Here is a 19,700-nt window from a genome sequence, read left to right on the forward strand (position 1 = left end):
CAGGACCGTCGCAGTACCAATGTATGGTCTTCGGGTTCACCAACTTAGCCCAAGTCCTTTCCTTCGGCGTAGTTTTTCTGCAAATCTTTTCAAGGAAACTAAATTCCTCAAGGCTAACTTGTGGGCGCCGTCTACTTGCAGAGAAAGGCGATCAAGATATACACATAAAAATGGACGGATATGAAAAGCATTACAAAATTTAGACGGGTGCATACACGATTGATTTATCACTGCCCAGGTTGTGTCGACGGGCATGTACTCCGTCTCCCCTGGACGGCTCATCCATCTGTCATCCTCCAGGAAGAAGTAGCGACTCTTCCAGTCTCTATTTGAGTCTGGGGTCTCAAAGATCACCTTCAACAAGGGGCTCCGACTAGCAAAACTATACATCCCCCTTGATCCAGAAATCTCTTCTGGACGGTAACAGTGAAGAAATTCACGGACCGTCAGTCTCCTTTCCCCATCCGACATTGAACCGTAAAGAATCTCCATGGTTATGAAGACCCTCCAGGCGTTAGGGGATATCTGGGTGACAGACAACCCCAGATAGTGCAAAAGTTCCCTATGAAGTGTAGAAAGCGGGAATCGAAGTCCAGCCTTCAACGCCTGCTCGTACACTCCGACACCGTCTACCCCTTCATAGTAACACTTCTCCGACACATATGGTAGACGGATGGAAACGTAGTCCGGGATTTGGAAGTTGGTTCTAAAAGTGCTGAAATGTTTCTCCCTGATGACGGATGTAAACCTATGCACCGTCCACTCTGGCAACATGATGAACTGCCTTAGTCCATCAGCACCTACAACGGACTCCAGTGCTTGATCCCGTCGTCATCAGAACCCTCTATTTCGACTATCTCCACATCCTCATTTGTTGAGGATGAAGAAGAGGCAGACAGGCTCCTATCTTCGTCGGGGCTCTCTTGGTCTTTATGACCGGACGGGTATATATCCTCGTATTCCGTCCCATCACGAACCACCGACTGGTTACTTGACGCACTAGACATTTCCTACAATTGATGATGAAACCTAAGACCGACGGGTTTGAAAGTATTGACGGGTATGGAAAGCCTAACAACAATGCATGGACGGAAATGTAACTTGATTATGGTATTAGAAGTACTTACCACACTTAGCAGAGGAGAGGTGACGGTTGGTGTAATTAGTAGATGCTCGTCCTCGACGGATTGCTCTGACAAGGTTGACGGCTTCGCTCTGACAAACGATTTCTGATTGAAAATTGAAAAAATGAGAGAGTGAGGCGCCTTATATATATAGGAGATGCACGGAAGACGAAGCGACGCTTCGATCCTATACAACGGCCATTCAGAGATTGACACGTGGCATGCTTAATAAATGCTGACAACCTGTCAGTACGCATCAACAGATTTGTACCCATCATGTAACCGTCAACTTGATGAATCTTCCTCTGACGGGTTGATCCATCTGGAACCGTCATCCTATCTTGCATAAATCCGTCAACCAGTTGTGACTAAACTTGTAACCTTCTTTTGTCCCACGGATTTCACTCCGTCATAAAATACCCGTCATACCCATACGTTAGGATCGTCACCCCATTGATCCTTTGACCTAAAAGGTGACGGACCATTGGGGTGAAGGGGGCAACTGAAGATGGTAAAATATAGAGCCTGATGGGCCTACCTTAATGGGCCTGACGGATCAGAACTGCTGGGCCTGTATAAAGATGATCCCCTGCACTTTGAAGGCCCATCGCTGACAGACGTAGTAAGGGCCCATGATCCGAAGTCCATATCGCCTAGAAAAGCCCTAAGATCCAAAAATGGAAATCCTTGCTCACCACGCTCAGAGGAATTTGTATTAGAGTCCCACATGGAAAAGATTTGGAAACCAAGAAGAAAAGTCAACCCTTTATCACTATAAAAGGCCTAACACCCTCAGAAATCGAGGTACGCTTTAATTGACCCTCTCTAACGCTCTAAGTAAAACAGAAGAATTCTAACTTGACCGTCGGAGAGCTTTTGGCCGGCACCACACCGGTGCTCTCTGAAGGACTTCTTTTGATTGCTTCTGTCGTGCAGGTTCGCTTCGAGTCGCGAGTACGGTGTGACCCATTGGTGACAATTTTCGACGTCATCACCTGTGGTAGTACAGTTACTTAGAATTGATTCTCCTAAGTAACATACATGTAACAATGGTTACCTTTGCTATTTTCTCTAGATCATCCCTTCCTCCATCAGTTACGTCATCCCCAAACACAACACGTTCCGCACAACGTCCACCATGAGCCACCACCATTTGCATTTGCATGTAGCCAAAGGTTGTATAACCTTGGTCTACCATATCTTCTCGGGGATAGAACACACAGATTACAGTTGTGATTTTAATTTATTGGTGTGGTTACTCTTAATGCATTATTAGAAATATTTCTTATAACATAGTTAATGTTTTTACTTTACAGTTTTAACGAATTATTTTTTTATATTTGTGCAAATTTCTTATTGGTGGCTTCTAGGGGATTTACTTTTGGCATTATTTGAAGACATATGAGAACATCTTCCGTTAGTTCTAAAATAGGGTTTAGGTAGAGTTATTGTATGTATTGCAAACAATTATTGTATGGAAGGAGTTTGAATTAGATACTTGTTTTATTTTTTACTTGTGGAATGTATGGATATTTTTTTATAAATGTATTGTTGAAATAAATGTGTTATTCAAATGTGAGGTTTTAATAATGTAATGACAGGTTATAGATTAATATCAAAGCCATGAAAAATATAAAAACAAAAAATAAGATTTAGTGATGAATTTTTTCATCACAAATATAGCAACAAAAAATTGTTTTAGTGACGAAAATTTTGTCACTAAATATAGCAAAATTTTGTAAGAAATGGTTTGTTGTAATGAATAAAAAAAAAAAAAAATACAAAAACCAAAAGAGGGGCTGACATTGGTTTGTCTGCCCATTAAAAAATTGATCAAGTACAAACACAAGCCCAAGCCAATTTAAGAATGAATTAAGTGGTTAAAGGCTTGCAAGTATTTAGTACACTATAAGGTGAATGACAGCTAAGTTTGCCTAAGCATTGGTTTGTCCTTCTATTGTCTGCAACAACGTGACCTTCACTATGATAGTCAAGTAAAGAAGACCTGCAGAAATGGCGAAAATGTAGCGAGAGTGAATGAGACAGAGACAGAGACAAAGAAGAAGAATAAGAAGAAATAGCAATGCAATCTTATGGTTTGACAGCATCTCATGGTTTGTTGAAGCTAGGGGTATCAATTCGGGTTAGCGTATTGGGTTCGTGTCGTGTCAAGATAGGAGTATTTGACTAAGTGGCTCAACCCGAACCCGACCCATTTAATAATCGTGTCATGATTTTTGAACCCTAACCTGATCTATTAATAAGGTGGGTTGACCTGACCCAATCCACTTGATATGCTTAATAAATGGGTTGTGTTGGGTTGACACGAATATAGCACAACCCATTTCAACTTGCATAATATTAAATATAACATCCATATGAAAAAAAAAAAAAATATATATATATATATATATTTTTTTTACATCTTAAAAGTAGTGCATACGCTTCAAGTTTTTAACCCACATTCAAAATAATATAGTTCAACAAAAACATAACATCTATCTAGAAATAAGTTCTTTACACCCCAAAAGAAGTGCATACACTTCAACCCAAATTCAAAATAACATAGTTTAACAAAAATAAAATAACATAGTTCAACGAAAATTTAATATTCTCAGGGTTTGTAAAGTTTCAATTTCCAATTATACCTCTTGTAAGTTTTTGTATATAATTACTCACTTTTCTTTTTAAATTTAAAATATAGTTTGGATATAAAAGGTATTAGACAAATATAAAATAAAATGAATATTTATTTGTTATACGAGTTAAACGGGTTATGTTAAATGGGTCATTTTGAGTTGACACAAATAAATTGGCATGTCAAGCGTGTCTATTGTGTGTTACGCAGGTTGACCTACATATAACACGTTTCTTATTGTGTCTCTTTTGGGTTGACCCGTTTATGACCCAAATTGGCTTCAAATTTGATAATTTAGTGGGTGCTCCTTGGTGGGAAGGATTGGATTCTGCATTGGCATAGGTTAAGCTGATAGGCTCTTTATCTATGGAGGAAGAGAGATTGTAGATATATATAGAAAAAAAAAAAAAAAATAAAGCAGTGGATGTTCTATTTCCAATAGGCAACAGTTGAACATTTTGAAAAACCTCTTGATCGGGAATAGGAAGAAGCACCACTAATCAAGACAGATTTGAAGAAGGTCTGAATTAGTGCTCAATTAGTTGAAAGAATAGCAAAATATTAATTACAAAAGGAAGGGATAAATGGAGAATGTGTACCTAATATGGACTCTGAAATTTTTTTTTTCCTTTTTTTTTCAGTATAGTGGCAACTGTACAAGTATGAAGAAGTGGTTCAGTTAAATGAGGAGAGGAAGAGAACAAGGAGGGAAGAGAGAGAGAGAGAGCTTGGCGTTAGAAAGCTAGAGTTGTGAAGTTTTGAAAGCTTGAAAGACAAGAAGACAGTTAGAAAGCTAAAGTTCTAAAGTTTTGTAAGCAATATTAAATGCTACGTTTTAGCTTTTAATATTATATAGATTTAAACATAATTCATCATAATATAATGATAGAGATGCTATCGCTATTTACTCCCCAAAAAAAAGTATGGTATTACATTTAACTAATAAAATAACAAAGATACAACAATTTAATAAAACTGCTTTGCTACTGACATAACAAGTTTCATAACTTTTTTGACTACTTAATAAGATGGCAGATTATGATCTGCAATATATCATTTGACATCATGTTTTCTGCTACCTCAACAATAGTAAAATACTAAGATCTGTTCTATAAAATTGTCTGTGCCTTAATAAATAAACAAATAAGTTAACCAAAGAAAGGAGTATGTACCACGCTTGTGCTAGTATATTCCACTGATTTACTAAATTGTGAAATGTCATTTTCCATGATTCACATGTCTGCATAAAGGAGAGTTTGGACAAGATGAAGTGATCCACAGTCCCATTGCTGTTTTAAAAAAGGTCAAAATGTAAAAAGATGTTCGAGTTTCAGTCAGTTCCAAACTTATCTCTATAGTCTATAATATTAATTTTTTATTTTTGATCTTTGATGTTTAGGAATTTTCCAAAAAGTTATTCATTCTATCTTAATTTAAGTTAACCATAACTGAGGAAAAATGGTCTATTGGTGTACTTGATCGATGAACAATAAATTGCTTGATACAAGTCCGGTTTTTAATTGGCAAAAAAATATACCCATATGGCTTTGTCACATATGAGCTCTCCTATACCGAAAGTGTACGTTACCACTTTAATTTTCTTTATAATACACTATACAATTTCTGCTACAAAAGCAGATGCACAAAGATAATAAAAAATATGTCCGGAACCAGAATACATTTATTGCCAATTTGACCTGCATATCTTAAATATTTCCGGTAGCTTAACAGGCCATATATGAGCTTTTATTTAGACTACTAGTGTTATACTAAGGCGGATAGGTATTTAATAATATATGTATGAACGTAATGGTTGTGTTTGTGTGGTTTTGAAAAGCAAGTGACCACGGTGCACCCTTGGCATATGCTTATGAAGTGTGAGGGGTAATGACCGGGATTTAAGTTTCCAGGAGAGAATTTTACATATATATACATTTTTATTATTTTTTTTTTTTTTGAAACACACACATGCACTTAGATTAAGTTATAATAGAATTTCTATCTTGTGAAAAAAGAAAAAAAGAAAAAAAAAAAAGCAAGTGGTGCCTCGTAAAAAAGGGAGATGAGAGAGTGCAATTAAAAAAGAGTGTCGAGGGTGTCTAAAGAAAAAGGTTTTGCAGTGTAAGTGCACTCATGTTTGAAGTCAGTGAAAATTTTAGGTGAGTCTACATAAATTCATATAAACTTGACATGATTTTGTAATTGATTTTATTATATTGGATTTATTTGGAGTTTCTAACAAGGGTTTTCCACGTAAATTTTTGTGTTCTTGGGCGTGATTGATATTTTAGATCGGTAATTTTGGTTATAATAGTTTTTAGAGACTGATTAAAATAATTAGTTTTTTTTTTCTTCGAGAAGAGATTAAAATTGTTAGTTGATTATCTTAATTCACCTGAAATTGGATTGGACCCAACATTTTCAACCAAAGCCACAATTTTACAAAACAAATTGAAATCTCATGTACTATTTTGTTTCTATCAATCAATCAATCCTCATCAACGCCTGAAAAAACCATTTTGTCTATGCAAAACTTACTCAATGTCATGTGCTATATGTCTTAATCCTCTTTTCTTTGTGGGTGTTTTTTTCCCTAATACCCTTTGTGTTACATGTATTATTCTATCATTTTTGGTTCTTCAAAAGATGTAATTCAAATAATTTTTTTCCCAATAAGAACTACTACCATCAAATATGGTTGTTACCTCAAAAATCCTGGAAATATTGATCCAACAAATCTTCCAAAATGATTGGGAAATTGATCCTAACCATTTATCTTAAATTGAACTTTGGGATTATCTAAAAATAAATCAATAAAATTGAATGTTTAATTTTTACTAAAATTCATAGATCACCATGTTTATTATTTAATGGAGTTCTATACTTTATAGTATATTCTCATTACTGTATATTCATTTTGTTCTTTGACGTCAATGATGAGAAATTCCGGGAGATAATACTTCCACTGAATTACTTAGATGGAATGTCTCTATTTGAACTTAAAAAACTTGCAGTATTCAGGGGATTGCTGACTTAGATTGCTTTCAGGGGACTTGGTGATGATGGATGGATTGATGAGTGCTGCGTATGGGTGATGAGGGACTATGGTGTTTTTGAGATTTACACAGCTAATCCCATGGATGGCTTAGTTTTACTCGATGAATAAACCATAAGGCGATCATTTTTTCAAATGTTTATTGATAGGTCAGTTGTTGTATCGAGTGAAGCTGTTGGGAAGTTTTTGTACCTATGTTATTGCTGTGTTTTCTTTCCTTTTCTTTTTGTAGGCATGAAAGTTTTGCTTTTATGTAGAAGGACAAAATCAGTTTAGCAATTATGTCTATTATTTATAAACTATTTTTTGGGTCTAGAACGTTGTGCTCATTCTAAACATGGAAATGTCATAGTGAAAAACACGTCTGACCAACATAATCTTGGTTCATTGATTATAACATAATAATTATGGGCTTGGAATCAAGTTAGCAATTGAAATTTGATCCCCATGGAACAAAAGAAAATTTTCATTAACCCATGCTTGTTAATCTTAACAAAGAAAGTCGGAATTCCTAATGTTCAGAAGTCAACTCTAAGTCTCTTAACTAATTCAATCAATCAAATTTTATCATCCTCTTTTCTGGTAAGATTTTATCATGTTTTTCTATATCATAGTTAGATGTCATTGTCTTGAATTGGAACCGTGGAAGGTTGTTAAATTATAATGTCTACTGGGTTTAATATAATTTCCCCAAAAAAGTGAAGATCATTTGATGTTATTCTTTGCATTGGGCATTATGATGTTACGGTTTGCATTGGGTCTAAACACCTGCTTCCTCTAGAGTTCTTTGTGCTTTCTTCCATTGCTATTTCTTATATTTAATACTCTTCAAATTTGTTTGTCAGACAATTCTCTCATGCTTTAATATTAGTTCATATGTGTCTTTCTAAATTGAGTGAATGAATCAATTACAGTGAAAGCAGGGGACGGACTCGACGGAGCCACCCTTGGAAAATGGGGGGCAATGGCCCCCCACCTAAAATTTGTTTTAAAAAATTATTACTATATATATAGGTATTAATTTTAGTAATTTTATTCTATAAAATTACATTTTGCTCCTCTTAACAATAATTTTAATTCTTTTTTCTATAATATTTTTACGAATAGTAAAGATAGCATATACTAATTGGTTTGCATCTGGGCTTAGTTATATCATTTTTTAACATAACAATAGCTATTAACCACATCAACAATTTATAAAAACGATTGTAATTCTAGTATTTTCCTTATTTTAAAGGCTATAAAAAAATTTATAACTCTTTAAAACAAAATATAAGCCTAGAAAAATTTGCCCATCAACAAAAATTACTAATATCAACAAGAAAAAAAAAATTAGGCCCAATCAACCAATTTTACCCAAAAGAAACAACCCAACCCTTTAAAAAATTTTAAACAAAATATTTTTTCCTTACCCAGCAGTGCGCATCAAAGACAACTCAAAATAATAAAATAAAAAATCCAAAACAGCTAAACAGTAGAGGCGGAGGCTGAAGTTGCCGCACGAGCCAACAACAAAGCAGCCTCCCAAATTCCAAATTCGGGCTCTGTTCCTGAGTGAAGGTCATAGAAGAGGAGTTAAGAGGATAATTCTTTAATGAGTTTTGAACTGTTAGTTATATCCTAAATTCTTTTCTTGTCTTTTCTGATAAGTATGTATTCTGATCATGGAATAAATAGTTTTTGTTTTTGGGTGCTAAATTATGGAATATATAGTTTAGATTGTTAGATTACTTGTACTTTGATTAGTGCCAACAAATATTAGGTTGTAGATTTTCTCTCTCAAACTGTTATGGTTATTTTATATTTACTTGATGTTTATGACTTGTATTAATCGGAATTTATTCATTTGTACTACTAAACTTCAAATTAATAATAAACTGCTAAGGATTCAACAAAGAGCATAATTTTCTTGTGGGTTCTTAATGGAAAGCACGGACACAAAATTTTGATTGCCGCATGTGTTCGACACATTCTGGACATGGGACATGTCTGCGACTTGGCAACACGTAGAAGCCGAAGCCAAGGCACTGGATGAAGCATCTATCTTTGCATGGGACGTAGGGGTCAGAGACGTCATCTTTGAAACGGACTCAAGCCTGGTCTCGCATGCTCGTGCCAACCCCATGGATGCTCAGACCTCTATCACCCACATCGTTGCTGGGACACGCCTTAGACTCCAGGATTTTCGGTCTTTTGAGTGCTCACATGTGAGTAGACATGCCATCAAACCAACGCATACTTTAGCCGCCTATGCTAAATATATTGATTTTTTTGTAACATGAATGGAGGAATGTCCTCCTTTCATTGAATCGCTTGTAGTTCATGACGCTTTGTCATTCTCTTCTTTTGAATAAAATTCACGTATTTCTCATAAAAAAGAAAAAGAAAAAAAAAGATACACTCTTTCCATAAAAAATATATATATATATATATATATATATATAAAATAATAATTATAATAAAAGAAGGACAAAGTTAGGCTACAACCAAGTTTTGTAGCCAAACTTTATTATAAAAAAAAAAATAGGGACAATTAAAAAATACTATCAATTTAGAACAACAATCCCTGCCTCTATGTGAAATTGAATGAATTGAACTGTATGCAAATTGAACTGACAAAGTTAATTGAATATTCTCAATTAGATGACTGTTAGGCATTTTTATGAACAATTTAAATTACTTATCTGAAGAGAAATGTTCCTATTATCAAATCCAAGCGTCATCAATTTAATGTCTAAACAACACTTTAACAAAATATTGGTTAAAGGAAAATAATGGTCCAGTTGGGTTCAACACATATAGTGCCATGTTGGGCTGCTATAAGCTTTAGCAAAAGGCCATTGGGTTCTTTCCTTGCCTGGAACGGGCACACCAATAAGCTTATAAGCTTGGATATGCAAGCATAGTATTTATAAATTATTTTTTGTACAAAACACGATTTAAGCTCTATGTCTCATTAACATAGTCACCACTCAACTTATAAATACCAAAGGTAGCATCCTAATATTGGTCACTAGTAAACTATTCAGTTTCCCCCCCCCCCCCCCCCCCCCCCCCCCCCAAAAAACAAAAAAAAAACCACTAATCAGTTTGGTCCATTGTAGCCTAATTTGTACCTACACAGATATGAGTGTTAGTGTTGGCCTTTGAGTTGACAAAAACCACTAATCAGTTTGGTCCATTGTAGCCTAATTTGTACCTACACAGATATGAGTGTTAGTGTTGGCCTTTTGAGTTGACAAAAAGATAAAGTGGTAAGAGCTGCTTTCAAATCAGAAAAGAATGGAACAGAGAAGCAAGGTGGAAAAGCATATAGGTTCGATAGGGCTTCAATAGGAATGATCCTAGCTATTAATTGTTCGTTATCATCTTAGGATATTTCATTTTCTTACTTGGAAAATCTCAATTGTCTTATGCATTAGGCTTGAAAAAGTACGTAGATATCATTCATATATGGATACACTTGCCTTTTTTGTGTGTTTAATCATGAAATGCTTTTATCAAAAGATTATTATATAGCTGAGATAGGCCAACCCCACCATATGGCAGGTTATCATTTCAATGTTTTATTTTATTCATTTGCCAGGTAAATTTTTTTATTTTTTCTGTTTAGAGATCCTTGGATTTGTGATCCAATTTACCTAAAAGTTAATCTTAACTCAGCGCAATAGAGAAAGGTCTGAAATTACAGATCATGCTTTGATCATCATAATTCTTTTTTGATAATTCGATAGTTACAATAAGGAAGGAGGATTTGAAGCTTAAATATCTCAATTTAAAACACTAGGAGATTTGAGATATCCAACTCTTGACTTGATCATCACATTTTGTTAGTTTACAAATTTAGTTACTGATATAATGCTTCTGCTTTAAGTTGTTCACATTTGGCAGAAATTGGTGCTTCAATGTGCATTCATTTGAACCCATTCTTGAGAATCATTCATTCTTGCTCATGTGATTGCTCTCCCATGTTTAACCAGAAATTTCATGGATGGTTGACAATTATATGGCATCGAAATGCAAAACAAAATCCTTGGGGTAAAAAAAGGATTGTATTTTTGGTGTCTCTATTGTGGATGTAATACCTTGTGAGAAGTCAATTCATGAGTTATTAATTTAACAGTTAAGGACACCATGTAATCCAAAATTTTAGACCAATGAAATTTGGTCCAATTATGTTATAATAACCACTAACTCCTGTCATTTCATGCGAATCATCACTTATAAGTATAAATCCAATAGTACCCTTGTGCATGATAGGATTCAATGGATTATGATTTTTTTGGGTTCCTTTAGACATATGCACAATTTGAACCCATAAGGCTTAGCCAAAACCAGATATTAGCTCTTCAGCAATGGACATCACCGGCAGCTATTACCAAATTGTCTTCAACCATTTTGGTAATTAGAGATACTAAAGGGAAAGCTTGATGGTGATGGCTTTGTTGTACTTGAGGTTTGGCTTTAGTTTCTTTTGATGGTAACTATGTAAATTACTGAAGACAAGCGAATGCCCCTCAACAAGCATGAGCCCTCGTCTCCTTCAGTAAAGAGTAATCTACCAGCATGAGTGAATTTTGATCGAGAGCCTATCTCATTCTCCTGGTTTGACCATGGTATACCTATAAAAAAAAGATTCAATATCTATTACCCAGTTTTACAAGAGATTTAAGTGTTGTAAGAGAGAAAATGCATATATCTAATATATTATCAATAAACACAAATCAATACTTATCTCATATAAGTGGCATATTTTTATTTATGAAAATTACACGGATATGTGTAAATCAAAAGGTTTAAGAGTTAAATTTTGTTTCTAGTGCAAAATGTTCTTGTTCCACGATATAAAAATCTATCACTAAAAATAATGCAAAGATAGCATATACACATGGTAGATTATGAATCTTTCTAGGGTTTTAAAAGTCACTTTCTCTCAGCTTAATTCCCATCTTTTAAGATTATATAGATGAATTGAAAAGGTTGAGCCTTGCCCCAAATGGCACTTCCTATTCTCATAAGGGTGGATTGATGGAGAGACCATATGTTAAAAATTAGAGGTGTCTACGAGTTGGATCAAGTCAGGTTTGTGTTCAACCCACACTCGACTTGATTAGATTGGGTGGAGGAAAACTTAACCCGCTATTCACCAATAAGGATTGGTGGATCGGGAACTTCATGGGTAGTGGGCGGTTTAGTCGATGCCAGCTAATGATGGAGAGAGGCAGAGAAGTGATTAAAATAGCAAAGATTCAGTGGAGATCTCACCAAATCTGATAAGATCTTGCTAGATTTGGCGAAGATCTCACCAAATTTAGTAAGATCTCGCTAGATCTATTGGAGATCTAGCTAGATCTGGCGAAGATCTGATCAAATTTGGTTGATCTCTACCAGATTTGACTATTTTTCGTTGAATCAAGTAAGTTGGATTTTAGTGGAGGAGAACCACCACTTGATTCACCTGTTTTGATGGCGAACACTCGTTGTCAACCACCAGAATTGTTAGATTAGTTGTGAGTGGAGTGGATCTATGGACAACCGTATTCAAAACCCACTAGTGTGTGCGTGCCTTTGTTAAAATTGGAAAAAAAGAAAAGATGTTAAATGTCTAAAAATACCTTCAAAAGATTCTAGTAATTTATTGATCCGATCACATCAACATGTATTAGCTACATAAGTACTTTCTCTTTCTTGTTCTTCCATGTCTCTTGAAGATTCTGCTACTTCTTTTGACCCCCCTTGTCCTCCTCTTCTGCTACTTCTAACTATAAGTGTTTCTCATCTAAAAAATCATTGAGATTATAATCATACAATTCCAAGTTTTGGTAGTTGAAGCCTTCAAATGCACATGATCAAAAGAGACCTTTGTTGGATCTATAGGAGGATGATATAGTTTTTAAGGAAACCAATTCTATAAAGGCACCAAAAAAAAAAAAAAAAAAAAAAAAAAAATCTCGGACAATACAGCATAGAATCTGAAATTTTTTGGAAGCAAATATAATTGGCGTATGCATGCATTACATATGACAAGAACAAATGTCATATTATTATTGGTAGTTGGAGCCCAAGGTTATAAATATGTTAGGAGGCCAAACTTAGTCCTTATGCGTGTGAGTTTAAATGTTTTTTTTTTTTTTTTTAATTTAAATTTTTATATTTTTAAATACAACGTTTTAAAGTCATAACTCATAATCGCAAATAATTATAGTTAAACATAAAATGTATCCTTTTGTGGAACTGTAATTTGAATTTACATGATGTTTTTTTATTTGTTTTATTGATAAAGTACTCTTTTGACTCAATCAAGTAATATGATTACTTTTGGAAGTATGGAAAAGTGGATACTATGGGCTCTCTCTCTCTCTCTATATATATATGTATGTATGTATGTATATACACACACACAAAGAGGGGAAATAATGTAATACTGAAGTAATTATATTCATGAAGGGAAAAAAAATCTAGTTCAAAAGCGTGGATAAAAATGAGAAACAAACTTGATTGTAGTCTAATAATAGAATTTCACTCAAAATTGTTTTATTAGAGGCGAATTTTAACAAATCTACCATTAGATTATATTTTCTTCTTATATTCTTCATCCTTGAAAAATTCTAGAAGATTAAAGTTCAATAGCTATGTCATCAATTAAATGTTTAAATTTTAAGACTTTGTAGTTTAAAATTATTTGTAAAAAACAAGTTTATAAATTGAATGATAAATAAATCCGATTGACACAAAACATGATATGTGTGTTAAGAATATAAAGAAAATTCATTCCAACTGTTAGATTAAATATATATATATATATGTGTGTGTGTGTGTGTGTGTGTGTGTGTGTGTGTGCGTGTGTAGTAATGTTAAAATTTTTAATGGATGTCATAATCTTAGGTTACAACAAAGTTTGTAGCCAAATTTTGTCCCAAAATATTTACTAGGTAAGTAAGATTTTTAAGATCAGCTTAGTAGGCTCAGCCTTCCGTTTTCTTAATAGTTTTTTTTTCCTAAGTCATATATTTAATAGGAGTTCATAAGTGTGACAAGTTTGGATGCTTACAACAAAAATATTTTCTTTATTGTCTCAATCTTAACAAAAAAGAAAAAGAAGAAAGGAGGATGTTGAAATTTTAGAATATTTGTGCATACCATTTTCCATTACCCTATTCAGTATCTATTAAGAAAATTGAATTTGATTATGAACATTGGTGCTAAAGATAAGTTTTTTGAAGAAAAGAAAAAAATTGATAATGTAGACACCTAGGGTTGTGACTCTGAGTGATTGACTCAATATATTAGAATTAATGATTAAGTAAATAATTTTTTAAAAAACAAAAAAAAATATTAAATAAATGATTAAATTCACTATTTCCTGCCAATATAAATTTTTGGAATAATTAGTAATTTATTATAAAACCAGAGCAAGAAGTCTTGAATTCGATTTTGTCTCCACTTGACCTTCTATTTGAAATGTTAAAAATTACAAGTGTTTAAATTCATTACTTAAACTTTTTTGACAATCAATAATTTATTACAATCTACTTGTGTATGACTTTTGGGATAATTAATAATTTATTACAATCCATTTGTGTTTAAGTCAGGTAAATGTGTAATAGTGGCTAATGAATAATGGATTTCGGAAGAAGAGTAATGCTATAGCCACAAACAATTTTATAACATTTTTACAAAATGTAGATGTAATCAATCTCTTATTGGTTTTCATTTAGGCCCATATTAATATTACTTTTTCATTTACCATTAATCACTTACCACATCAGCAATTTGTAAAATTTTTTGTAAAATAATTTGTATCTCTAGCATTACCCTTCTTCGGAATAAATAACAAAGATTAACTTATATTACTACATTTATTTTTACCATCAATCTCCTTATATGTTGGCACCCACACTACATTCTATCAACAATCAACCTTTCTTAAAAAAAAAAAAAAAAAAAAAAAAAAAAAAAAAAAAATTTCCCCATCACTTTATATTATCGATTCTTTTAGAAATAATTTAACAATTCGCAATAATCTAATAAGTTCAAAACAAATAATATGAATGTTTCACATATGATCTTGAAGCATTTATATAAATTTATTTTAATAAAATATCGATATTATTGGTACTTGGATTGAGATTTGGAATACCATAATATTATATTAGAATCTAATTCAATTTTTATTATCCCTTTACTAATAAAATGTGGATCTCTCTCCAAGATTTTTACTTATTTTGTGTTGGATTGCGGACACCTACTGGAGCAACCGTAGATGATGCATGCTTGTCATGTGTCCGGTAGTAGAATATTCCCAATATATATTCTTCTTTTATGTAAAACGTATCTACTTATTTAACTATTTGTTCATGTTGTTTTTTATTTATAATTTTTTTTACCTAATTGAATTTTATTCTGTTTTTAAATTATATCATCTAGTATATTTAGTAATGTACATTTTATTAGTGACACATGCATTCAATAATTTAAGAGAAATGATATGTCCACAATATTTTCACAACAAATTTTAAATAACAGGTTGTTACTGGTTATTATTGTTAAGGCAAAAAAATAATCTTATTGTTAGGTTCAAATTTGAACCAATAACAACTAATCACCTAAGATTTGTTGTGAAAATATTGTAAAAATATTGTGGACGTAGCACTTCTCTTTAAATAGACTACAAAGAGATAATATATATATATATATATATATATAATATTGATTAATTAATACAAAGAATGGAGAATAGGAGGATTGACTCACTTGGAACCTTTTTTTTTTAATAAAATTAAATATAAAAAAAGGCCAAAATTACCATATCCGTGACTAATTTTTATTTTTATTTTTTATATTAAACGACAAGTAGCATACCAAGGTCTCTTAGGTCTTGATTTTTTGCGACGTCTAACGACAAAATTATTATTGTTGTAACCAAATTTCTTTCACTGTGCTTTTTTTTTTTTTGGGTGGGGGGGGGGGGGGGGGGGGGTAAACCCGAATGTGCTATTGAATCTTATGTGGTAATTGGGTTTAAGTATGCTCGTTTAGGTCAAATACGTATGATTTGGATCTGAAGAAAAGACTAAAGAGAGACAAAGTTTCCAATTTAATTGAGGATGAAAAAAAAAGGTAATTGAATGTGATTTTCTGTAGGGATTATCTTGTCCCAATTTATTTAAGTTTTTGAAAAATTTTCTTTCTATAAGGTTTTTTGTTTTTTGTTTTTGTTTTTGTGTTGTATATAAGAGGTTAGAATTCTTTGTATGATGCTTGCTCTTTTTTACTAGAATTAATGCAAGTGAATTGTTCTATTCTTTTGGTAGCCTGCAAATCATCCCTATATCCCTTTATTTGATCACAATCTAAGAAGCACAAACACTTCATATGGGGCATCGGATCCATATTAGACATGGGATACGTCTGGGAAATTTTTGCATGCATGTTCAATCCTTTCCTTTTTTCTTTTTTTGAAAAATTGTGGGACAAGACTATGACATAGGAGGGACACTTCTCTTTGTCCTCCTTGACCCACTAGGTAAAACAGGGGTGAGTTCAAACTCCTTTGTGAAGTAAGGATGGAAGTTATAATTCATGATATTTAATAATTGGAACTATTCCTTTATAATTTTTAGTTATTTGCTTTTCCATTGTTTTCGTAGCCTGCATTGAATAATCTATATATACAAATTTTAGTGTTTTCTCTATTCACTTAAAAAATTTTATTTTAACAATAATGAATAAAAAAATATTGTGATATAGATTTTGAAAGGTTATAAATTCAAAATTTCATAGAAGAAGTTATCTACCAAATGTTTTGAACTTAAACCTTACTTAAGAATTTTACTTTTAAAGTTCAAACATAGAAGGGGATGTAGCTCAAATAGTAGAGCAGCAAACACCTTACTCGAAGATACGATGATCGACACCTTTCATCTCCATTAATTTTTCCCTTTATTTATTTTTTTTATTTTAGTTTTTGTAATAAAAAATTTTCTAATATTTGTTAACTGAATATTTGCTAAATATTTATTAGTTATCTACTTTTTATTTTATTTTCTGGTAGCCCAAATTGGATATTTACAAAATATATATTAAAGGAAATGTATCTCAAATGTAGAGTAGTGAACATGCTATTTAAAGGTATGAGGTTCAATACCTTGCATCTCAATTCAATTTTTTTCTTAAAAAAATGGCATATCTTGATTAGTTGGACATTTTCTAAATATCTTTTTTATTTTTTTTCTTTGTCACCAAAATTGACCAGTACAGGTAAAATTTAATGAGTTTTCTCTATAGTCTATGCAATAGCAAACTTGCAGTTTGAAGGTACAAGAATTGATACTTTGCATCTCCATTGATTTTATTTTTTCCCTTCATTGATTTCTCAATTAGCCCCATTATTTTCACTAGAAGACAAACTGATCTATTTGTATGCTTCACAAATGGTTGAGTTTTTTATTTTTATTTTAGACTACCATAGTGTCGTATGCCTTCAACAAACCCAATCCTCCTATGCTTAGAACAACCATATTTGTTTTTAGAACAATAGCAGGAGCACTGTCATATTCATTTCCAAATAACACAAAATAGGGCAAAATTACCCTCTCATCCAATAAAAAATTTTAAACCACTTCTACTACTACGTCCAAAATTATTCCCTCTTCCTCGCTTCATCATTCTCTGTCTTCTCTTTTTAGATTATTCTAATATGGTGTAGTGTAAAATAGAGAATGGGATGTAAAGTGGATTGTTAAAGTTTTAATGTAAATAAAATACTAAATTTTTGGTGATGCAAATGCAAAATGCTTCTTCTTCACTTTTTTTCTTTTTTTGTTGCATTATAGGAATGTAGCTACCATCTTGCAAGTAATTAATTATAAATACGAAGTGTATGATATATAGATGTATGTATTTATGCAGATTCTTATTTGAAAAGAACATTTGTAGATTGTCTATATAAATTGCATTAAAAACATCCACTTCATTTGAAGCTTAAAACTAATTTTTATGACATAAACATCAAACAAGCATTCCTTTGGTTTTTGAAAAACCAAGCCTTAGAGATCCAATATTTTCATAATATTATTTGGTATGTTACAAACCATCAACATCAATTTTTTTTTGAGATCACAGAGAGCTACAAATTCTCCAATTGCTTATGTCGAAGTGAATTCAAAATATGGATGGTATGGTTGTATTATTTACATCTTTTATATTTAAATTGGAAGTTTATTGAACTCATATGATGTCCTACACAAAATGAAGTTGAGATTTATAAAAGCACTATGTATGTATATGGCAAAAAGCATAGCTTTAGACAATGAGAAAATGCAAAAATATTATGGGAAGTGTTGAACACTATGTACCTGTTTATTCGCACATACAACAAAGCAAGTTTGAGAAAACTATATCCTAGTAACTTTGTATGAATTTCAAAAGTGGACTCACTATATAATAATAATATAATTGTATATGATATAAAAATGATATATTATACCATTCAATAATGTACATAAAATAAGTTGTTACCAATTAAGACATTAAGGAAAATTGAAAATTGAAAATAAAAATTTTAAACTATAAATAAGGACAAACATTTCATTTTTAGCTATAACTATTTGTAGTTACAACTTTAAAATGTCATAAGTTTTATTAAAAAAAAGAAAAAAGAAAAGGCTATGAATACACGCGCATGGTGCACGTGACTAGGCTAGTAAACACTACCATTATCTTTACTTCCAAAAAATTCCAGATTTATGCCGGATTTTCTGGGATTTAGATTTTTGGTGCTTTTATGGAATTCTAATTTTTTTTTTGAAAATATATCTTCCTATAAATATCCTATAAAAGTTTCATTGGATAATATGGATTGGAAGAGGCTACAACTAGCAAACCTTGAAATTGTATTATGATAGCCTTAGTGATTTTTGAGATGAGAAACACAATTATAGTTAGTAGATGCAAAGGAGGAGTAAGAGGAGGGCTAGGTGAAGGAGCAAAATATTCAAAAGGCAAAGAAGACAATGAGAAGAAAATACCTATGAAGTTAATGCGTGTTGATGTGATTGGATCAATGAATTACCAAAATCTTTTGAAGTTGAGGTATATCTAAACAATAAACATTTCAAGTCATCTATTTTTTTTCTCTCTATTGTTAACACACACACCCTGGTGGGTTCTGAACTAATGGCCTCACCATCTACCCAAACTTGTGAGAGGAAGTGCCATTTGAGCCAAAACTCCTTGGCCCTTTCAAGTCATTAATTAATATAAATATGCAAAAGAGGAAGTTGAACCTTAAATCCCTAAAATGGTTAATGATCTGACATGTGGTTATGCTATCTTTTCATTATTTCTAAATGATTGTGTTTTGCATTGTAAGCCTTCTAATTCACTATACAGAAACTACTCTTCTTCTCCCACTTTTTTTTTCTTCTCTCAAGTTTGTGCCTTCCTTGTTTATCTTTCCTCATCTCCATTCTTCCATCTTCTTTAACAAAGTTTTTGAACGATGCAAAATAAAAAGAAAGATGGAGTGGGTGAAACGTGAAAGCATCTCATGCCATACAATTTGGACCATATATAGTAGCCTTGCAACACTATATAGAATTTACATGTACATAGGCTTGTATATTTATACACATCCATGTAATTATTATTCAAAAACTTTTTCTTGCACTTCTTTTTTTTTCTCCTTTTGGATTATCTTTTCAAACTTCAATTTTATTCCAAAATTAGTATACATAACATAATTGATTAGTTGGCTTTAGTTGGACAAATTTATAACTCTCTATCACTGATACATACGTGAATCCTATCTTTTTTAATTAGTATGAATATCGTTAGTTGAATTTTAAGTTGTCTCCATAGATTAAAGTGTATAGATTGTTGA

The sequence above is a fragment of the Quercus robur genome, chromosome 4 (assembly GCF_932294415.1).
Source record: "Quercus robur chromosome 4, dhQueRobu3.1, whole genome shotgun sequence".
Lineage (NCBI taxonomy): Eukaryota > Viridiplantae > Streptophyta > Magnoliopsida > Fagales > Fagaceae > Quercus > Quercus robur.